The sequence below is a fragment of the Littorina saxatilis genome, linkage group LG14 (genome assembly GCF_037325665.1).
Source record: "Littorina saxatilis isolate snail1 linkage group LG14, US_GU_Lsax_2.0, whole genome shotgun sequence".
Lineage (NCBI taxonomy): Eukaryota > Metazoa > Mollusca > Gastropoda > Littorinimorpha > Littorinidae > Littorina > Littorina saxatilis.
In genome coordinates, this window is record NC_090258.1 from 10,517,565 (window position 1) to 10,541,871 (window position 24,307).

At 41.8% G+C, this 24,307-nt stretch overlaps 2 long non-coding RNA genes across 2 annotated transcripts in view; both read left to right on the forward strand.

Moving 5' to 3' along the window:
* The window catches only part of LOC138947089 (uncharacterized), a 71,270-nt gene extending 64,674 nt beyond the window's left edge, over positions 1-6,596 (forward strand). Inside the window, exon 3 of the long non-coding RNA XR_011449543.1 lies at positions 5,392-6,596. This is a non-coding gene — a long non-coding RNA (uncharacterized lncRNA). The remainder of the gene's footprint in view (positions 1-5,391) is intronic.
* A 6,524-nt stretch (positions 6,597-13,120) lies between these two features.
* Positions 13,121-24,307, forward strand: part of LOC138947090 (uncharacterized) — a 37,756-nt gene continuing 26,569 nt past the window's right edge. Inside the window, exon 1 of the long non-coding RNA XR_011449544.1 lies at positions 13,121-13,763. This is a non-coding gene — a long non-coding RNA (uncharacterized lncRNA). The remainder of the gene's footprint in view (positions 13,764-24,307) is intronic.

Consider the following 24,307-nt stretch of genomic DNA (forward strand, 5'->3'; position numbering starts at 1 on the left):
AACCATGTTGAACATGCGTTTCGGTTGCTTCGCTTTTTCTCGTTGAACAGAGAGCGACAGATTTAGAACCGACTCCAGACGGATGGGAAATGACGTAAAGATACATTTGATGTAAAGCGAGTGACGCAATTTCACTTGATTTTTGCGAACTTTCTTCTTCTTCTTCTGCGTTCGTGGGCTGAAACTCCCACGTACACTCGTGTTTTTTGCACGAGTGGAATTTTACGTGTATGACCGTTTTTTACCCCGCCATTTAGGCAGCCATACGCCGTTTTCGGAGGAAGCATGCTGGGTATTTTCGTGTTTCTATAACCCACCGAACTCTGACATGGATTACAGGATCTTTTTCGTGCGCACTTGGTCTTGTCCTTGCGTGTACACACGGGGGTGTTCGGACACCGAGGAGAGTCGGCACACAAAGTTGACTCTGAGAAATAAATTTCTCGCCGAACGTGGGGACGAACTCACGCTGACAGCGGCCAACTGGATACAAATCCAGCGCGCTACCGACTGAGCTACATCCCCGCCCCTTTTGCGAACTTTGATCATTTAGATTTCAAGTGAGCGGTCGGCATTGCGCACTCAGATGATGGGCGGTGCCTTGCTGTTTCGTAACGCACCCACCGACAAAACTCGCTTTTCGGTATTTTTTAGATAAAGAGAGTATTATCTGACAGCATTTGAAGTGTCATTCTTTAGAATAAATCACGCTGATATTGTTGAATTACATTTTTACTTTGTCTTGTAAATTTTTAGCGTGATAAACAAAAAGGGTCCCTGCCTGAACGTTATAACATTTAGAGGGTCACCTAGAATCCGTCCTGATTGGTCAAAAAGCCATATGGGGCACTGAATTGGTAATAAAGCCTGATATTAATGAGGCGAAGTTTAGCGAAGTAGAGTTCGCGGAGGCTGCTGCACAAAGCTTGCTGCATGCTTTGGCACTGAATTTTTAGTAAAAAGACCGCAAAGTTTGACACAGTCTTTGCAAAGTCAACTTCGTGATCAATTAAGGAAGGCCTTAACAGGGTGAGTGTGTGTGTGTGTGTGTGTGTGAGTGTGTGTGTGTGTGTGTGTGTGTGTGTGAGTGTGTGTGTGTGTGTGTGTGTGCGAGTGTGTGTGTGTGTGGGAGTGTGTGTGTGTGTGAGTGTGTGTGTGTGTGTGTGTGTGTGTGTGTGTGAGTGTGTGTGTGTGTGTGTGCGAGTGTGTGTGTGTGTGGGAGTGTGTGTGTGTGTGGAGTGTGTGTGTGTGTGCGTGGGTGTGTGTGTGTGTGTGTGTGTGTGTGTGAGTGTGTGTTGTGTGTTGTGTGTGTGTGTGTGTGTGTGAGTGTAAGTGTGTGTGAGTGTGTGTGTGTGAGTGAGTGTGTGTGTGTTGTGTTGTGTGTGAGTGTGTGAGTGTGTGTGTGTGGGGGGGGGGGTGTGGTGTGTGTGTGTGTGTGTGGTGTGAGTGTGTGTGTGTGTGAGTGTGTGTGAGTGTGTGTGTGTGTACGGGGGGGGGGGGGGGGGGGGAGGGGGTTTCTTATGATTATGGTGTCATCAAAAGTGGCCACTCACTGCCAGTGCATTGCGACATCTCTATCATAAACTCTACTTTTCTATGTGATTGTTGAGACATTATTTTCATTGCGAAAATGAAGCTATATCAAGAAGCGGGAATACCTCTATCAGGCTTTCAAGTGGTCTAGTGTGGGATGAACTGGACATGGTTTTGGAGAGTGCAACCCTTCAGTAAATAGATCCATAATTAGTCAACTGCTTAATAAGTCACAGTAATGAGGAATCAAAACACAAGAAGAGTGAGTTTTGGGAATTTTAGAATTATATAATTTAACAAGAAAGCATAGCTTCTGTTAGTTTAATATCGACAAAGCAGGAAAGGTCAAGGAGAGGACACAATTGCAGTACATGCTGCGGAGTCTGAACCTGTTGACCCAAATGGCACACACACACACACACACACACACACACACACACACACACACACACACACACACACAGATAACACGATATAGCGTCTAATTCTCAGATGGCACCATATTGCACCATTTTGCATCTTTGGTCAAAACGCGTACAGGCCTCTTTGGTGCTTCTTGCTTTCGACTATGTCCCATCGGAATTTGTTTGAGGGGGACAAATGTCCCATTGCCCTTTTCTCCCAGGTTAAACCCTGGTGAGGCCTATCCTTTATTCTAGGGAAACAAGTTCACAGGGTCTCAGCGTATTACCAATACATGTCCTAATATGGGTCAGTTTGTCCGACTGAGAGAGCGTTCATCTCCAAGAGACAAGTACAAGTCAATTTCACAGGCAACATGCTGCACAACTGAACCGTGTCTGTGACCGTGCCAAGAGGGCAAACAGCTTTATCGCATTGCCCAACACACCATAAGTGTATCATGAAAAGGATGTTTAACAGACTAAACCATCATATGGCCACAGAGCTGAAGCTAGTTCCCTCCCCCCTATTCCCGCAGTGGGGCACTGCGGTTATGAAATTAAAAGCCCCTCCTGTTTTTGGAACCGCAGGAGCTTTCTAGTTTGCTGTTAGGTAGATTTTTGGTTCCTCTTTCCTGTCATGCTCTCTTTTTCTTCATGAATTCTTTTCTTTTTTCTGCCTTCTTGCTCATTCACCTGTATTTTTTCCAAAAATCTCTTCTCTTGCCGCTTGTCTCGCGATTCATGTATAGTTTAATCTGTTAGTGTTCTGATGTAAGTCCAGCAGTAGATAGGTTAAGCCTATTTTAACATACTGGAAACTGGTAATCTTCCAGTAGGTATTAATTTAGTTTTACTAAAGCCTGCTGGGACACAAGTAATGGGTTAGTGCATTTGTAAACAGGAATCGCTTGACAAGTGGCCCCCTTCATCCCCCCCTTCCTCGTCCTGATATGGCTCTGCGTAGTCGGCCGGACGTTAAGCAACAAATAAACAAAAAAACAAACCTCCCCCCTATGTCCGTGTGGCAAGAATCAGACAGCAGAGCACATCCTGCAGGCTTGTCCATACCACTGTGCTCTGAGGGACACCACCTGGCCAGAGGAGACAGCGCTACAAAAGAAGCTATACGGCCCCAAAGAGGACATGGAGAGGACAGCACGTTTCGCCCTGCAGTCCGGACTGACGATCTAACAGCGAACGACAAGAAGAAGAAAAGGAGGTTAAGTGTCTTCAATAAAAGTATTGAATAGGGGAAGGGCTCCTAATATGGACCGGCTCCTAATATGGACCACCACCAACTAACGGCGCTAGAGCGCTCAAAAAAGTTTTATTCGCTGTATTCACCCTCTTTGGATAACTTGCACATGTCAAAACAGTTGCAGAAACACAAATCTCAAAACCGTTAGGCTTTTCCTCTTTTTATATTTAGTCAAGTTTTGTTTCACTTTTGGCAGCGTTCACTCTAAATTTGCCGCCTAAAACGGACTCGTTTCTGTCCACAGCCAAAGCTTTCATAACACAAAAATGGCTATATATGACAGCTAAGACAGTATTTGTTACATTTTAGCATCGTTGACCCCGAGTTTCTACTGCAAACAAAAAATAATAGCAAAATCTCAAAGTATGTGCGAGTCCCTTAATATGGACCACCTTCAACAAATCGAAGAAAATAAAAGCTAAAGGCTATTTTCATTAATTCATTAAGAAGCTTGCTGGTAATAACCTATAACTAGCCCTCGAGATTTAAAAAGAATGCAACGAGAAGTCTTCTTTTCGTGGAAGTTGATAATTTCACTTATTTTCACTCTGTTTTTGATAAGCTTCTTTAGTTTCCTGGTGTGCTTCAAATAATGCTCTCATCAACCCGAAACAGATAAATCTAGAGCATATTTTAATTAGGCTGACTTGTACACTAATTTGTATCCTGTTATATTGAAATATAGGGGGCTTTTTACAGTGATTCGTGAAGGCCGCTTCACTGGTCCATATTAGGCGCCCAGGCTCCTAATATGGACCCTTTGTGATTTTTTCTGTATTTAATTTTTGCTGAATGTGTATCAAAGCTATTTTACTTTAATTAGGCCTAACGGTTCACCTAAGAAAAGGACTACCAAACACAAAATAAACTTCTTTGCACGAAAACAAGCTAGTTATCAGCAATAAACAAAAAGTGGTCCATATTAGGGGCCCTTCCCCTACTTTAGTGGGCTGAACACCTGTATAACTGTTGGCTTTCTTGTGCTACCTTATGTGCACGTGTATCATAAAGAGAAGGTTAAGTGTCTTTGATAAAAGTAATGGGTACTTGAGTGTGTTATATTCGATGTCCTTCATGCCAGCTGAAGTGGTCATATAATTGCTATTACAGTGTTCTAGATGATCGAACGTGTAGCAAAGACCTGTACGTGTATGTGTAGATATTGCGTCACCCGTGACTCACTTTTTTCTCCAATGTTCCAAATGCATACATTGTTTTGCTCCCACCAAGACTGCGGATCTTGGCAAACGCGTGACGTACAAACTAGATTTGATGACGTTACCCGTACACGTCCTGAAAAGTGATGATCTAGATCTTGCTATTACCTGCAGAACACCATTCACGGTTATTATTTGCACTAATACTGAAATGTGTGTGATTGTGTACTGCAGCGATACCTCCACTTAACCACCTCCAAAAATCATAAATATTTAGGTCTAAATAAGACGGAGTCTTAAAACAGATAAACTTACTGACACTGTAAAGAAAAGTCTGAGCAAACCAGGTCTGAATATAGAGGGAGTCTCAAAATGGATTGTCTGATAACAGGGTTTCCACTGTAACGACGCAAATAATGAAATACGCAGGGTTGCACGTGTGTAGGCCTGAAGAGGATATTCCAGCAATATGACAAGCAAGCCAGCAGGTCGATGCAGAAAAGAAATAGAGATACGAAGCAAAGAAAGACAGTGTGGTAACTATCATACTGTCAACCCAGCGGTAGGATAGCGTGTGAGCGCCTTGGTGTCGGAAGCGAAGCAGAGTGAAAACTTTCACTTGTTTGTAGCGTCGTTTGCAGAGAGCTGTGAGGTGTGGAAGTAGAACTGGATAATGTGTTGGCTAGGTTTTTTTTATCATTCTTCTTGTTTTGTTGTTAATCTTCTCCTTTGAGCAAATGGCACACAGTTTTATAGAAGGACACATGTGAAAACATTCACACACTTATTTATGGGTGCTCACATGTATGTTCACCTGTATACATCTAAAGCCTGTGCACTTTATTGCAATTCAATGTGAAAATACTGTTGTTGATTTTTAAGTAGACTTCTTGATTTCAATTTCTTATTCATCTTTCTCTGTTGCATTGTCATTGCGAGCACAGGTGGCTCCCTAAATAAATGGGGGGGGGGGGGGGGGGTTGCGTTTTTCTTTTTTCTTTTTTTCTTCTTCTTCAGTGTTCCAGAATTGTCTGGTTAGGTGTGAGCTCGTTTGCCCATTTGGGTTCCCCAAACTATACTCTGAGAGCATAGTCAGCTTCACTCCGCTTTCGTTGAGTAGGCATGCTGGGTATTTTCGTGTTTCCATTACCCACCAAACTCTGACATGGATTACAGGATCTTTTCCGTGCGCACTTGGTCTTGTGCTTGCGTGTACACACGAAGGGGGTTAAGTCACTAGCAGGTCTGCACATAAGTTGACCTGGGAGATCGGAAAAATCTCCATTCTTAACCCACCAGGCGGCAGCGACCGGGATTCGAACTCACGACCTCCCGATTAGGAGGCCGACGTCTTACCACCACGCCACTGCGCCCGTCGGGTTGAGTTCAATTTGGTGAGGTAACTTTCAGTTGTTTGATCTTGTAAATGATACATTGTCCTACTCTTCCCTTGCTACTAAATGTTGTACTGCCACTATCTGTGTCAACTGTTGTTATGTTCATGTTGTTGTTTGATATTACTGGGTGCTGATGGTGTTCTATGCTTGCAATTCTGAAACAAAAACAGCTGAGCATGCGAGAACATGTGTTCACATGTTTTATTGTTTTCTTTTAATCTTCTCCTTTGAGCAAATGGCACACAGCTTTATAGAACGACACTGTAAAAACATTCAGACTGTGCTCAAGTTGTGCGGAGGAGGATGATAAATGTTGTTTTACGCCCTCATGGTTAAACCATTAGTTGCGTGTGCGGACGATCTAAAGCCTGTGCACTTTATTGCAATGCAATGTGAAAATAATATTGTTGTTGATAATTTGATAGACTTCTTGATGTCAATTTCTTATTCATCTTTCTCTGTTGCATTATCATTGCGGGCACAAGTGCATGGCTCCCTAAACATTTTTTCGGTGTTTTCTAAATGGGGGTGGGGCGGGATTCTTTTAATTTTGTTAATTGTTTTTTCTGTCATTGTTGTGTGATTATGTGAAGAGGAGGGGTGGGGGTATTTAATTCTCTCCTTTTTAATGATGATTTTTTTCTCATTGTTGTCTATATATATCAAGGGGGGGGGGTTCTTATTTTTGTTGATTGTTTATCTGTCATTGCTGTCTGATTGTTTCGAAGGACATTTTGACCTTCAGCTGTTGAAAAACTTCTGATGAAAATGCCAATCTCATGTGTTGTTTACGATTGTTTCTTGATGCCTTTTGACGTGAGAATAAAAGACACATTCAGGACCTTCATGTACCATCTTGTTTGATTGTCGTCTGTTATTGCAAGACTAATTGCTGGAGTTAAACTTGGATAATACAGAGGTTATTCATGCAGTGACTATTTCAATCAGAATATCAATCAACAATGCAGGAATTAGGTGTGAAATCTTCCCAAGTTTTTAACCAAGCTCTGCTAAAGAAACACTGAAGAGATAAACTAAAGAATACCTTCTTTGCCATGCAAACTACAATGTTAAATCATCATTGAACCGACCAGACCTTCACATGGAATATGAGCATTTTCACACTTTGACACTTACCGAAAATCAAAACGCAGACTTGGACGCAGACGCTCTCTGATCGAGCAGTGGGAATGTTTTGCTGAAGGATTTTGTGAGTGACACCTGGCCCTGTCAATCTGCAACACTGATTCAGCAAAACAATTGCCACTCTGTACAGACTGAAAGCAGCAAGATTGTTGATGCTTGGTATCAATATCAATCAATCAATATGAGGCTTATATCGCGCGTATTCCGTGGGTACAGTTCTAAGCGCAGGGATTTTTAATTTTTTTTAATTTTTATTTTTATGCAATTTATATCGCGCACATATTCAAGGCGCAGGGATTTATTTATGCTGTGTGAGATGGAATTTTTTTACACAATACATCACGCATTCACATCGGCCAGCAGATCGCAGCCATTTCGGCGCATATCCTACTTTTCACGGCCTATTATTCCAAGTCACACGGGTATTTTGGTGGACATTTTTTTTATCTATGCCTATACAATTTTGCCAGGAAAGACCCTTTTGTCAATCGTGGGATCTTTAACGTGCACACCCCAATGTAGTGTACACGAAGGGACCTCGGTTTTTCGTCTCATCCGAAAGACTAGCACTTGAACCCACCACCTAGGTTAGGAAAGGGGGGAGAAAATTGCTAACACCCTGACCCAGGGTCGAACTCGCAACCTCTCGCTTCCGAGCGCAAGTGCGTTACCACTCGGCCACCCAGGTATGTGTCCAAGTAGAGGGCTGCTCTTATCCCATGGGAAAGGTTGGACAGCCCGGTAGTGTAGCAAGTGATCGCTGCTTACACGGGGAGGTTGGACAGCAACACGGGCATCCAGTGGACTTTCGCCAAACAGCTCGAAGACCTTGACTTTGCAGACGATGTTGGCCTCCTCTCCCACAAACAGCAACACGCGCAAGCAAAGCTGACAAGACTCCGTGAAGAAGCTGAAAAAACAGGCCTGAAGATCAACCGACAGAAGACTGAGGTGATGAAGATGAACAACAAGCAGAACCTTCCTATCCAGCTGCAGGGAGAGACCCTCAAGGAGACAGACCACTTCACGTACCTCGGGAGCGTAATTAGTACGGACGGCGGGGCAGATGAGGATGTCAAGAGTCGTATCAACAAGGCAAGACACGCTTTTAACACCCTGCGACCCATCTGGAACTCCAAAGCACTGTCCCTCCGGAGTAAGATCAGAATCTTTAACACCAATGTGAAGGCAGTCCTCTTGTATGGATCAGAGACCTGGAGAGTGACCAACACCATCACAGGGAAGCTCCAGACTTTCGCCAACAGGTGCCTGCGGCACATCAGATGGCCGGAGAAGATTTCGAACGCCGACCTGTGGAAGCGAACCAACCAGAAGCCCATCAGCCAGGATGTCAAGAAGCGAAAGTGGGGATGGATTGGACACACCCTACGGAAGCCAAACGACAACATTACCAGACAGGCCCTGGATTGGAACCCACAGGGAAAGAGAAAAGTTGGGCGGCCAAAGCAGACCTGGAAAAGATCAATTGAAAGTGAGGCAAAGGCAGCTGGCACGACATGGCCCCGACTGAAAGGAGCTGCCCAGAACCGGGTGCGTTGGCGAGGAGTTGTTGCGGCCCTATGCTCCACAGGGAGTCTACAGGAATAAGTCAGTAAGTCACGGGGAGGTTGAGGATAATTCATGGGTGGGACTTTTCCGCGAATCCGCGGATTTCCGCGGACACAACTTACGAATTCCGCTGGAGTAATCTATTTTTCCGCGTCCCATTTCATCACAGTATCTATAACTTGTTGACTGAATGATATGGAGAGAAGTGAAGATGGAACAGAACACTGGAGGCTTGAGAGTTAAGTTGGGCTGACTGAAAACTCCTGATAACTAATAGTCATTTTGAGCTTCAATGCATTGGGGCGTCACTTGTTTGTTTGTTTGCTTAACGCCCAGCCGACCACGAAGGGCCATATCAGGGCGGTGCTGCTTTGACATATAACGTGCGCCACACACAAGACAGAAGTCGCAGCACAGGCTTCATGTCTCACCCAGTCACATTATTCTGACACCGGACCAACCAGTCCTAGCACTAACCCCATAATGCCAGACGCCAGGCGGAGCAGCCACTAGATTGCCAATTTTAAAGTGGGGCGTCACTTGGATCATACTATTGCCAGTATTGGATTATGGATGCATGGTTCATTACGTTAGTATGTACCATTACAATGATACCATTGTTGTGTGAAAGTGTGTTTTTGTTTGGTTGGGAGTGAGGAGAATGTCTTTTTTATCTGATCCAAACGAGTTGAATTTTAGTCTCCGAATGCACCAGAGTGCACAGATTTTAATGTATCATTTAAAACAAATTTCGGGAGAGCATGCCCCCGAACCCCCCTAGAAAAAAGGGGTTTCCTCTTTTTTACATCACAAGAGAGTCCCACCCCTGATAATTAATAAATAATACATTTTAGAGAGGTGACGAAATAACATTTACTTCACTCACATAGGCCTTTTCTTCGGTTTTCCTTTTTTTTTTAATCGACAAGAATGCCAAAAAACACATCGAGTGCCTTTGACAACAAAAATGTCACTTTTTATTTAGGATTTTAGAGAGTTGACGAATTTACTTCACTTACATAAGCCTATTCTTTCTTTTTCCATTTTTTTTTAAATCGACAAGAATGCCAAAAACAGATTGAATGCCTTTAACATAAAAAGCTGTCTCACTTTTTACTTTGGATTTCTTTCTCTGCTATCCAGTCATTGAGTCATGTTAATGTGATGGGTATAATGCCTTTCCCACGGCAGCACAACCCCTCAATCTGCCTTCTGACGTCATATCGTTGACAGACATGATGATGTTGGTTATAATTCCCGCCAGTGACGACAGATATGAAATGACTTGGTGACGAGTGCAAAATACATGTAGGTAAACACACACTGGCTCATGCACGAGGGAGCGTGTATACACACACACACACACACACACACACACAGTCACAGTCATATATCTATACAAACACTGATGTACAAACACACACACACCCACCCACGCCAGGCAAACAGCAATCCACACAGGCAGGCAGTCAAGCACAAATTGAACGCACGCACGCACACACACTCACACACAAACACACACACGGGCACAGGCAGTCGATTGTGCACACAAACATGACAGACAGTAACTGACCACTCAAATGGAGGCAGCCACACGCATACTCCACACATACGCGCGCGCATACACACAAACACTCGAGCCAAACAGTGACAGACTGGTTGACATACTGGCACGCACACACCGTGCTGGACGTGACAGTCACTGACCATCACACATACACACAGACACACAACATGCGGCAGACAAAGACAGCACACAATGACAGACAGGTAGGCACACGCACACACACACACCGGCACACACACACACACACACACACACACACACACACACACACACACAAACACTGTGCCACGCGCACACACACACACACAGACACACACACACACACACCTAATAGAAATACACCTATATTTTCATTCCGTTCATACACCTATGCAGTAGTTTTCCTGCATTAGTACAACCCGTGACTAGGCTTGTTTGTGCGTGAATTGTTCGTACATTGTGTTACAATACATTTAAAAGCAAAGAAGCAAAACCGGAAAATGGTTGGAAACATTGTACAGACAGCAGTAAACTTGTAATCAGTCCAAAAAAATTCAAACAAATTGGTTGTTTGTTATTTCTGTTTTTTTTTTTTACGACAACGTGTTGGGGGGAAGGGGTGGGAGGGGGAGGGGGAGGAGGGGTCGTGCTGCCCTTGCCCCGACCACCATATTAATTATGTTTTTTTAATTTAGTTTTTCTTGTAGTTTCTTTTATTCTTCTCGTTCAAATTGCACACTTTTGATGTGACCTAGTTCGTGTTTCTTTTCATGTTGACATCGCCCTTCTGCTAACTGACACTTGTCGTGGGTAGTACATATATACGCTGTAAGCACAAAAATAACATTTGTCAATATCTATATGCTGGACATTTTAATTACCAGAAGACCTTCCACTGTTATGAAATGTGTGGAAACAATAATATCAGTTTGCCGGATGGTTGGTTCCTGTCCCACCGGAACAGTGCCTATTTAGGGACTGTCGTTGATGGTTCGCTATCAGATGGTTTAGATAACCGCTCGCGATGGTTATACAATAGACGTTTTCCGGAAATAACTGTCGGTGTTTGCATGGAAGAGTCGGCTTTCAATCGTGCCAACACTGGCAATTATAGCTTATTGTGAGTCGGAAGCCAGGTATGGCACACACTTTGGGTCAACACCTCCAGTAAAATAAAATAAAAGAGAAATGAATACACGAATAGAAAAAAACAAGAAAAAATACATGTTTCAGTTGTTCCTTTTCCCCACTTCGATATGATAGATATAGACCAGTGTATTGTTGATGAAGTCGACCTTTCCTGTCGAGAAAGATTCGGGTAATTTTAATCGAGAAGAAAACCGGCTTCCTTGAACGCCAGTCAGTTCGGTGGAGAAAGAAGCAAAGGGGTTGGTTAATCTTCTTTCCTAAGAAAAAGGGACAGATGAAGGGTAAAGAACGCAACATTTTTATGGAAATGATACGTGTTTGCGATTGGTTAATCTTCTTTCCTAAGAAAAAGGGACAGATGAAGGGTAAAGAACGCAACATTTTTATGGAAATGATACGTGTTTGCGATTGGTTAATCTTCTTTCCTAAGAAAAAGGGACAGATGAAGGGTAAAGAACGCAACATTTTTATGGAAATGATACGTGTTTGCGATTGGTTAATCTTCTTTCCTAAGAAAAAGGGACACTGATGAAGGGTAAAGAACGCAACATTTTTATGGAAATGATACGTGTTTGCGATTGGTTAATCTTCTTTCCTAAGAAAAAGGGACAGATGAAGGGTAAAGAACGCAACATTTTTATGGAAATGATACGTGTTTGCGATTGGTTAATCTTCTTTCCTAAGAAAAAGGGACAGATGAAGGGTAAAGAACGCAACATTTTTATGGAAATGATACGTGTTTGCGATTGGTTAATCTTCTTTCCTAAGAAAAAGGGACAGATGAAGGGTAAAGAACGCAACATTTTTATGGAAATGATACGTGTTTGCGATTGGTTAATCTTCTTTCCTAAGAAAAAGGGACAGATGAAGGGTAAAGAACGCAACATTTTTATGGAAATGATACGTGTTTGCGATTGGTTAATCTTCTTTCCTAAGAAAAAGGGACAGATGAAGGGTAAAGAACGCAACATTTTTATGGAAATGATACGTGTTTGCGATTGGTTAATCTTCTTTCCTAAGAAAAAGGGACACTGATGAAGGGTAAAGAACGCAACATTTTTATGGAAATGATACGTGTTTGCGATTGGTTAATCTTCTTTCCTAAGAAAAAGGGACACTGATCATACAGTGAAGGGTAAAGAACGCAACATTTTTATGGAAATGATACGTGTTTGCGATTGGTTAATCTTCTTTCCTAAGAAAAAGGGACAGATGAAGGGTAAAGAACGCAACATTTTTATGGAAATGATACGTGTTTGCGATTGGTTAATCTTCTTTCCTAAGAAAAAGGGACAGATGAAGGGTAAAGAACGCAACATTTTTATGGAAATGATACGTGTTTGCGATTGGTTAATCTTCTTTCCTAAGAAAAAGGGACACTGATGAAGGGTAAAGAACGCAACATTTTTATGGAAATGATACGTGTTTGCGATTGGTTAATCTTCTTTCCTAAGAAAAAGGGACAGATGAAGGGTAAAGAACGCAACATTTTTATGGAAATGATACGTGTTTGCGATTGGTTAATCTTCTTTCCTAAGAAAAAGGGACACTGATGAAGGGTAAAGAACGCAACATTTTTATGGAAATGATACGTGTTTGCGATTGGTTAATCTTCTTTCCTAAGAAAAAGGGACAGATGAAGGGTAAAGAACGCAACATTTTTATGGAAATGATACGTGTTTGCGATTGGTTAATCTTCTTTCCTAAGAAAAAGGGACAGATGAAGGGTAAAGAACGCAACATTTTTATGGAAATGATACGTGTTTGCGATTGGTTAATCTTCTTTCCTAATAAAAAGGGACAGATGAAGGGTAAAGAACGCAACATTTTTATGGAAATGATACGTGTTTGCGATTGGTTAATATTCTTTCCTAATAAAAAGGGACAGATGAAATGTAAAGAACGTGAAATTTTTATGAAAAAACCACGGGTTTCAGTTTTGGGTGATATTTGACCCCCCGCGGGTTAGGGGGAGTCCCACATTGGTTGGGACTAGAAAGAATTTACCCGATGCTACCCAGCATGTCGTAAGAGGCGACTAACGGTTCTGTTTCTTCTCTTCTTTTGTCTTATTTCTGCCTTACCAGTCCTTTCACCTATATTTCCTTCCAAGAAAACTCTCCCTACTATTCCCTGCAGTTTTCCAATTCTTTTCTTGTTGTCTTATTTCTACCTGACTGGATCCATCACCTTTATTTCACTTACCAAAAGTCTTCTTTTCCACATCCTTATTTCTCTGCACCCCGCATGTCGTATGGAGGCGACTAACGGATTCTGTTTCTCCTTTTACCCTTGTTGAGTGGTTCTTGTATAGAATATAGTCAATGTTTGTAAAGATTTTAGTCAAGCAGTATGTAAGAAATGTTTAGTCCTTTGTACTGGAAACTTGCATTCTCCCAGTAAGGTCATATATTGTACTACGTTGCAAGCCCCTGGAGCAATTTTTTGATTAGTGCTTTTGTGAACAAGAAACACTTAACAAGTGGCTCTATCCCATCTCCCCCCCCCCCCCTTTCCCCTATCCCATCTCCCCCCTTCCCTCGTCGCGATATAACCTTCGTGGTTGAAAACGACGTTAAACACCAAATAAAGAAAGAAAGAAATGTGATATTTGTGATTGGTTTATCTTCTTTCCTGACTACTTGAAAAGGAACAGATGAAATGTAAAGAACGTAACATTTTTATGGAAATAATACGTTTTTGTGTGATTTTTGCGATTGGTTAATCTTCTCTCCTGCGAAAAAGGGAGAGATGAAATGTAAAGACCGTAAAAATTTTATGGAATAAATACGTTTTTTTGTGATAATTGCGATTGGTTAATCTTCTCTCATGAGAAAAAGGGACAGATGAAAAGTAAAGAACGTAACATGTTTATGGAAATAATACGTTTTGTGATATTTTTGTATTAACTCAAGGGACGAACTAGCTGGCGGTAAAGAAAGCCAGTTTTCTTTTCGGTCCAGAAAGAAAGTTAAGCAATCGCTTTGGTTCGTTCTTGATTAGGCTAGAATAAAAACAAGAGGCGAAGCCTTCAAGGCTCACGTAAGAAATCGACAAACAGTAACACAAACTCAATCACTCCGTCACACATACACACACACACACACACACACACACACACACACACACACACACACACACACACAGTAAGCATAGGTGAAACTGTGCAAGAAAGCGAGACCCTGGATCTGCCAAGTAGTCTCGGCCCGCTCACAATAACAATGACCGAGACTTTCAGTAATTCCTTTGCGTGACGTCTAACCCCCTTACGTCATAATGTGACGTCTTCAAATAGTTTCTATCACACACGTCAAACACTTTTGACCGAGACGTAATCTTCTTATGCGAGCTTTATCCATAGACTCGGAAATGTTAAAGTTTCTATCACACACACACGCACGCACGCACGCACGCACGCACGCACGCACGCACAGACAGACAAAGTTTATCATCGCATAGGCTACACTTACGTGAGCCAATGAAGAAAGAAAAATCATCAACCCTCCAGCAAGTGATTGGTCTGTCAATTAACTCGAGAAAAAAGACCAAATAATGTGAAGATTGTGACATGTTTCTGGAAATAACTCGACATGTTTTACCGGAGCTGCCGCCGACTCAAGCAATCGTGGTAGTGCAGATATCGTCAGCTCCGATGAGCATATTTTCGGACGAAAAAGTGGTCATAAATAAAATTAAAATAAATAAAGAATTAAAAAAAACCAAGAAAGGTAAGTTGTTGGAACGTTTGTTATTGACAAAACAATACGTTACAGTCACAGATATTTCGACCCATCGGTCTTTAAAGTGCACAAACAAACAAATATGAATTGTATCAAATAACCAAAGGGAAGTAATCGCTCTTAATGCATACGACATGTGTAATAGAGTAAGCGAGAGTTGTACGGAACCTTATCTCCTGGCACCTGAGAGAATAACAAGCATTGAAATGAGAGGATGAAAGTCGCTTGTTCATTTCAATGCTTGTTATTCTCTCAGGTGCCAGGAGATAAGGTTCCGTACAACTCTCGCTTACTCTATTACACATGTCGTATGCATTAAGAGCGATTACTTCCCTTTGGTTATTTGATATCTTAACATCGCTCTGCCTCATTCCGTTTGAAATTCAAATATGAATTGGTTTAAACAAAGTTTTATTCAAAATTCATCACATAAAACAATTTGAGGATATACAATTATGACACGCAAATACTAATCAAACGTCGGCAGTCTCTTTGTTTTTGGATTCATGAAATAAATAAGTAAAGTGATATATTTCTTTTAAACATATACAAAAATGCTCATCACAGCATATTTTCCATTTCATATCAAATCAGTGGAGCCGAGTTTCCTTCTTTGGCCCATGCATTAGGATTCAGCAAGCTGTATATATACAAGATGTCAACAACCACCACTGATATAGCAGTATCCCTTCCTTATTAGCCCTCAAGCAATCCATTTAGGGAAAGCTGATGACAAGCCCTCTGCTGCCTTTCCGAGCTCTAAAACATCGCAGAACACAACCCTTGGCAGGAGTGTTTATGTTATCGCTCGGCCAGGAAAGAACAAATTTGCAAGCAAGACAAGGAAGAGAAATGAATTTCTGGCTGAAAATGTGCACAGTTAAAAGAAGTCACACACTGAGTCAGTTTAGTACAGGGACCTATATCTAATATAGGTCTATGGTTTAGTAGAAAGAGACATAGTCAGATCAGTACTATCAGGGCTGCTTAATAATAATACACACATTTTAAATCATCAGAATACACTCTCTGCAATCTTCTATACTGATTGCACAAAGAAACATTCAATGCGGAAGAAATCAGTTAAATACTGCTGTTTCCTACATGTCGAACCGGTACATAAGAATCACATTACACCGCCAACCGAAAGACCAAACTTGTCAAAGTTTTGTAAGTGAACACTACATCTTACAAGCAACAAAATATGCATGTTAGTGCATTTACACCTCCAGCATACATACAGATTAAACTTATTACGCTTAAAACAATATTTATGCTGTTTTCAAGAAAAAAAAGTGAGTGTGGTTTAAGCTTTTTGAATATTCCGCGCAAATTTCGATGCTCCGCCTTGCAAGGTCACGGCGGCCGCTAGCTGCTGAAATCTGTGGCACCATGCATAGGCGGTAAAGGCGCCTTCCTGTAACATTTACGTGGTTTTAAGTGTGTTTAACATTTCTCAGTTCCTGGAGCCCTTGCAATGATTATAATGATGACAAGAAGCAGAAGTTTCAAAGTAGTGTTACAAAATGTGGTTGTCTTGAAACAATTAACACAGGGTTTTTTCCATGTTGAGTGCAGCTGAGAATAGTTCTGTGTGAACTCAGTTATGCTGGTCCGCAGTAACCGAGCCGCTACTGTCGGAACTCGCGATAAAAGATAGGCCTAACCACAAAAAACACAATCGGCACTTTCTTGAAAAATCTTCCTTAATCTATTGGTATATATATGATATTACACTGACTAACCTTTTCATCTAAACCCTAGTTCTTCTTTACGAATGAATGTATTTTCTACTTTTGACGAGAAAAAAATATGTATTCAGCTAGAGCCTATGCTTTCTTACTGCTGGGTCGGTGTCTGTAGCAGACGATACTTTGCCGCTCTGACAGAGAAACCGAATACAAGTCTAGAGTAAAGATAATGCAATGAACTTCGATATTTATCAACAGAGACAAAAGGTTCCTTTGGATATGCTTTCAAATAGAGATATTATATTCAGCAAGTATTTGTGTTGTTGAGTCAGTAGTGCATGATAACAGAGATATACTATAGCCTACATTGATCATCTATCTACATAATTATGTCTGATCACTGATGATAAGTTGGAACTCCATTTTGACAATTTTAACACAGATGCATATATTTTCGGGAAAGTGGGTGAAACACTGTACACTTTTCTTGGCAGTGCGGCGGATCTATCCAATTATAATTAAATTCCAATCTTTAATCCCCCCCCCCCCCGGGCCTCTCTCCGGCTGCTGTTCAGTCTAAAATCAGGGCCGGACTACCGGGGGGGTTATGGGGGTTGTGCAACCCCCCCCCCCCCCTAGCCTAAACATGTACCTTACTTATTTAATTTTTTTTTTATTATTGCTTATTTTATGCCGTTTCATGCAAGGAGCGACCATTTTCCTATCTCAGAATATGACCTACCCGTCAGCTTCAGGGGGCTTCGCCCCCTGACCCCCACAACGAGGGGAGGGGGGGGTGGGTTCTAGGGTTTTTGGGCCCCCCCCCAGCCAAAAAATAAAAATATTGAATGAGGTATGCATTTCTTTATTTTACATTGAGTTTCAATTTTTGGGGTATTAATCAGTGACAAAATCTGCTGCCTGAAACTGGTAATGATCATCCTCAGAATGCACCAGATTGCACCATTTTGCATCCTTTTTTTCAAAATTTTCCGGGGGGGCATGCCCCCGGACCCCCCTAGCAAGCTAGGCGCTTCGCGCCGTCGGCTCGGCGCTTCGCGCCTTCACACCCATATCTTCACAATATACTTTTGAACAAAACCAGTCATAAAATGAACTGATCCGCCCCTGCCGCCAGGGGGGACATCCCCCTGGGCCACCACTGGCAACCCCCCCCCCTCCTCTTCGCCTAGTCCGGCCCTGAAAATCATCTTCTTTTATTTTGTTAATCTGTTTGGGGGGCTGGGGAGGGGGGGGGGGGGAGATTGTGTGCTTTACAGAGCTCTGTTAAACAGATTGCTATTTAACCTGTGTTACGGCCACTTCAGTGAATGCAACTCGGTTCATCCATACTGTGGCATACATAATCCCGTTTATTTAAGACGGAAGCACGTGACCATCCTGGCAATACTCTCTAGATAGATAAAAGAAAGTGTTAGCAGATTATATTTCACAGTTTTGGTTTTAATCAATAAGTGCTTGAAGCGATTTTAAATTAGCATAATGATTGACCTTGCTAAAATGTGCAACTGAGATACTTTATCGAAGTTTTTAATACAACATTTTGATGCAGTCATGGCAACGCGTATGCTTCAAAATGTCGTCTGCAAAACCCCCACATACATAGCAAAAAAGCTCTGGTCTTCGCTTTGCAGACTTCTCCAAGAGTTTTTACTGAGACTCGGTTCCGAGATTCTGAATTATAAACAGTGGCCACCAGAGATAAACAACGCCAACTCGCCTGCAGGCTAGCGGCGAAAGACAAACCGTTTAACGCTTGACGAGCAGGGGCTAGTGTTTTGTCAGCACACGCTAAACAAAACAAGGCAGCTATAACACAGGACTGTGAGCTCTAATACTGAATTCGCCTCCACTGTTTTGATATGTGACGTTATGATCGCTTGTCACATTTTATCAGGAGCATTACTAATTTGCCACATTGTTCTGAAGGGGTGTAACTCGTGCTCAGCCCATAGAACCGCCCACGGACAGTTATTTCCGAACATCGTGTATCTCATCCGTCATACGCACCTGCCTGGAGGTATCGGTCCATAGTGTGGGAGGAAGTTACTTATCGTAAACTAGAAAATCCCTTTAAGCGTTAAAATCGAAAATTTTAGTAGTAAATTTTAATTTGATTGATATACTTACCCAACTCACATATAGCAATTTACTTCAGTCTAGTGCTAGAACGCTGTATCGCATCACCTTGGTAACAAGGGAGGCAACTCTAAAAAAAGCTACCTTGACCCATAAACAGGACAAAGTCACGTGACTTCCTGACCTTGCCGCCATATTATAATCATTCGCACGAAGGCGCAGAAAAAGTTCCCTCTTTTTTTTTTAGAACAACCCCACTAGCAGGGAAGGTGGGAGGGAATTAACTATGTGAGTTGGGTAAGTATATTAATCAAATGAAAATTTACTACTAACATTTTCGATTAAATTACATATCTTAAAGGCAGAGTAAGCCTCCCGTAAACCATCACAGATACGGTCAGGCTTTTACACACAGTACAAACACCATTTCATTTAAACACTCACCAATTGAGAACATCCTAGGTGCCCTCCGTAAAGAGCGAACAATTTTCAAAGAATTTATTTTTGCGTGGTTTATCTTACCCCTGAGCCATCGTGAACCCGTGTGATCCAGTTTTCCCTTTTCACAATGCAGTCGTCATAGTTAGTCATTTGAATGCGACTCGACGTGAGCTTATCTACAATAGCACGGTTTTTTATGCACGAAACAACGGCTGTGGTTCACAAGAACTCTAGCGATGGCTTTTGACTGTTGAGAGGAACGGCGATTTGCACTAATAAACCGGTCGTCGTCTGCTACGACCCTTGCGTGACCCTGCTTCCGGGCTTTTCTTTTTTTTAAACTTTCACAACTTTGAATTGTTCTGATCTTGTCTTGATGAAAAACGAATTCTTTTATGATTAAAGAATGTTTGTGTAACAAGCTGTCAATTTATTATTTAGATTTTAAAAGTTAGGTCTAGCGCAAAAACGAGGCGCCGTTGTTGTTAACGGAACAAGTCTACGAAAATAAATTCTTTGAAAATGTCTCACGCTCGACAGAAAGCAGCCAGGATGTTCCCGTTCGGTGAGCGTTCAAATGGAAGTATGCTTGTACTGTATTTAGACGCTCGGGTAGCTCTGTGATGGTTTACGGGAGGCTTACTGTGCCTTTAACCCAACTCACATATGTAGCAGATTGCTTATGAAGGCGGTGGGATGCTCAATCTATGAGCTAGGCAACTGCTACCATTGCCGGAAGCGGGCATTAGAACCGTACTGTCGCGCGCTGGAAAAGTCACGCAGGTAAAGGTTGATAGAGAGCTCCTACGATCTCCAGTAGGCGGAGTCAAGGACTTCAGAATATCCTACCGATTTTAGCACCAACGTAGATATGTCCCTATCTACCCTTGTGTTCAAAGACGATAAGAGTAGTTTTTCTTATGATCTTAAACCCCTTGTAAACAAGAAATTCCTCCGAGGTAGGAAAAACACCCCCGTCCTTACCATTCTCACTGCCACCAACTGAGAAGGTTATTTCCCTTTGACCATTAATATGTCCCTCTATAAGTCCTTGTAGAATCTTAATCCACCAATAACTCCCTAACCGTGTGTTTGACTGGTCCCAATTTTTGTAAGGACCGTCTCAGGAATGTATAGAACCTGTTCACCAAGTTTGGTGACGATCGGTTCGTTCATTCTTGAGATCTATATGCGAACACAAACACACAAACAAACAAACAAACAAACACATCGACCGAATCCTATACACACCCCTATACCGGGGGTGTAAAGACAGGAAGGAGCATAGTGATATAACTGGTCAGATTCATAATAATGGGTCGCCTATGGCGAGAATCCTATAAAGAGGAAAACTATAAAACGGTTGTTCTAGCTTCTGATGCCTGACTAAGAAGTCTGGCCGGAAACAGAGTGAGGTAGAGAGCCTCTATTGAAACCTACATCTCCCTGTAAGCCAAAGAGTGTGTGAATCTCGCTACCTCTGCGCGCTGCAGCTAGGAGTAAAACTGAGGGAGAACGTTTCACGTAATGTTTATGAAGGCTAGCAGAGTCAGCAGAATGTAGCGGTTCAAAATCTGTGGAGCATAGAAACTCCGATACCAAAAGACTCGGACTTGTCTTGCTGTGATCTTTTGTATTGAACCCTATCCAGCATATGGTCTCTCTGTGAAAAGAGACCTGTCATCTTATAATGCGAGCTAAACAAGTCACACTGACAAGATCAAGCATAGCCTAATTCACGTAAAGCCCATGTTCTATCTCGCACAGTCTCAGTGGACGGAGCCCAAAGGAGAATTGTCCAAGATACAAAAAAACACCCCCCCCCCCCCTTCTTTCCCTTTCAGCCTTATCTCAAAAGGCTAATGCAAGTTACATAAAACATCCAAACTCTTCCATAAAAACCCTCAGATCGACTGAAGAGAGGAAGTCAAACAGTAATATTTATAGAAAACAAAAACCTAACATGGAATAGTTCATTTTAAAGGTAAAAAGGTCACCATACTGACCAACCAACAACATTCCTAAAACCGTAGGTTGGGTGAGACTACTACTATTCACAACCAATCACTACTGATCACGCACTTCGTGCATGCTCACAACTTGGAACGGTCTATTTTACCCAAAAAAGAACAAGGAACTAGCTGACATTAAAAACTAACAAGAAGAGCAAACGCTCGATCGAGTCACTTTCGCAGTTCTGAATATTATATGAGGCATCAGATGGACAGGATGAGTCACGTTCACATAAAATTTGAGCCCGGTCACTTTTATAGTTTCCGAGAAAAGCCCAACGTTAAGTTGTGTGTTGCCGAACAGAAAAGGCTAGTTATCTCCCTTGTTTTTCTGATAACGTTCGTAAAAGGCTACAGATGTAAATACTTTGATGTAAAGAATAATCCTACAAAGTTTCAATCACATCCGATGAACTTTGTCAAAGATATAAAATGTCTAATTTTTCCTTTGACGCTGACCTGTGACCTTGAAAAAGGTCAAAGGTCAACGAAACCATCGTTAAAGTGTAGAGGTCATTGGAGGTCACGACTAAACAAAATATGAGCCCGATCGCTTTGATAGTTTCCGAGAAAAGATATAAAATGTCTAATTTTTCCTTTGACGCTGACCTGTGACCTTGAAAAAGGTCAAAGGTCAACGAAACCATCGTTAAAGTGTAGAGGTCATTGGAGGTCACGACTAAACAAAATATGAGCCCGATCGCTTTGATAGTTTCCGAGAAAAGTCCAACGTTAAGGTGGTGTCTACGGACCGGACGGCCGGCCGGCCGGCCGGACGGCCGGCCGGACAGACTAACACTGACCGATTACATAGAGTCACTTTTTCTCAAGTGACTCAAAAACACGCGAGTCACACGTATTCTAAAGGTTACGACGCAGTTTTGCAGCGCTCACACCAAAACCAGGACACGGAAAAGAGCACGTGAGTCTCACGCGTACAGAAAGTTAAAAAAACGCTCCACAAAAACAGGTCACAACAAGGTGCCATGATAACACGGTCCACTTGCTTCACACCGTAAAATGGCTGAAGCAAAAGTATTCACAACAACAACAAAATAGGTGAATGCATGCCACATCGGCATGCACAGTATACTTTTTTTTGCATCTGGCCCTCGCCCTAAAGAGGGACTAAATCTACTATAATAACTACTACTACATACTTACATAATTAGTGAAACAGTATAAGTTTATGTATATAAGCGCATTATATGAAACATTGTAGTTTATAAATGTTCATGACAAGGTGCAAAGCAAAAATTTGCAAGTCAATTTTGAGTCAGAATACTATGCAATAGTACATCAACTCTGCAAGACAATGGATATTATGCAGAACATCATAATTTCGTGAACAAAACAATAAATCAAACGTGAGTGACTGTGTCCCAAAGGACATAACAATCAAGAATATACTATTTTCATTAAATGGGATATATATTTGTTTTCAGTGAAAGAATCTGTGCTGGTAGCTTAAGACATTCGAAAGAGCGTTCCAGAGACGGCCACCTGAATAAACTAGACTAGACAATAAGTCTATCCTAGGAAGAGGAGTGTTAAATAAGAGAGAGAGAGAGAGAGAGAGAGAGAGAGAGAGAGAGAGAGAGAGAGAGAGAGAGAGAGAGAGACTGAGAGAGAAATGACAATGACAATGACAAATCTTTATCAGTTTTTCGAGGGTGACAAGACTAAGCATAGATATGCTTTTTTGCATCTGGCCCTCGCCCTAAAGAGGGACTAAAGGCTATTTTACTACAAGAAACTAAGTCCATCTCACGATGAACACGAGCCGAAATCATATGCACTCGACTTATGAAATAGAAAGAAATCAAATACGACGAAGAGAAGAAAAAGTTTGAAAGTACCATTGAACTTCCATGTCGGCGTGTGGCTGAGCTTAAAATAGGAATGTTGTTGCAATCTGTTAGGCACTTTCCCTTTTGAGAGGTAGTTTTTGCATGTACAGCAAAACACGGCCTTTTTTTACAAATCCTAAAGACTGTCGGAAACTTCGCATGCTCTCTTGTGAACGCCATGTGAAACATTGATTCTGAAACAAAAATCTATGGCATGAATGACAATGGAAAGACGGTCTCTCTCTGATTCCAAGTTCATTATGACAGTTATGAAGTGCTGAATTTAGAAAATCTGTAGATGAAGTAAAATCATTTGTATGTTGGCTTGTTGAAACTTCATAACAAACAGCCACCTCGTCTATATCATTATCTGAAAGAATGCAAACTTCCTTTGAAACACCAACATTTGTATGGAAAACTTCTGTTTCTGTCATCTTTGATTTCATTTGACAACTTGGACTGATGGCATCTTCCAGAGATATATCCATTACTTTCAACTTGCGCCTCTTTGTATTCCTGTAAGCCTGCCACTTATTTATAAAAAGAAACGTTTGATACTTTTACCAAACAGTTAGTATAACGCACGCTCTACCTGTATTCGTCTTTAAATTCTGCAAGACTGAAGCGAAAGAGGTCTGTCTCAGTTTTGTCGTCAGTTTGTTGTGTACATTTACACACGCACAACGAACAACACATGCACAGGCCCGGGGGAAGCTCTCCTTTCTTATGTCCGACCATAGACGTATACATGTAGTTTACATGTTTATTAGTCATCTATTTGATTGATTACGTGTATGATATGACGGAGAGTCGCATCGGTTTGATGCCGTGAACCCAACCGTGGCTGTGGCTGTCGTTTGAAGTAGCCTACTTCTTTATAAAGATTCATTTACATTCTACTTCTGACCAAGGCATGTTTGGTACCTACTGAATCCTTGTTGCGTGTAGTTTTACGTGGCACGTTGCCCAAAGTTGTATTCTTGAGGAGCATAAAATAAAACTACGTGTTACAAAGTTATCTCAAAATCTGCAGTGACTGCTCGCGCAGCAGGTCAGCTAATTATAGCACGCAGTCTCCACAGACAGCTTTCGAGCCGAGACCATAATTATGCCGACTCGCCGCTCCTGCGGCTCGTCAATAACTATGACTAGAAAAAAAAAGGTTACATAAAAACATTAATGGTAGAACATATAAGTTTATGTAGGCTACATGAAGCGCATTATGTAGAAGCATTGAGAGAGAGACTGAGAGAGAGAGAGAGAGAGAGAGAGAGAGAGAGAGAGAGAGACTGAGATGAGAGACTGACTGAGATG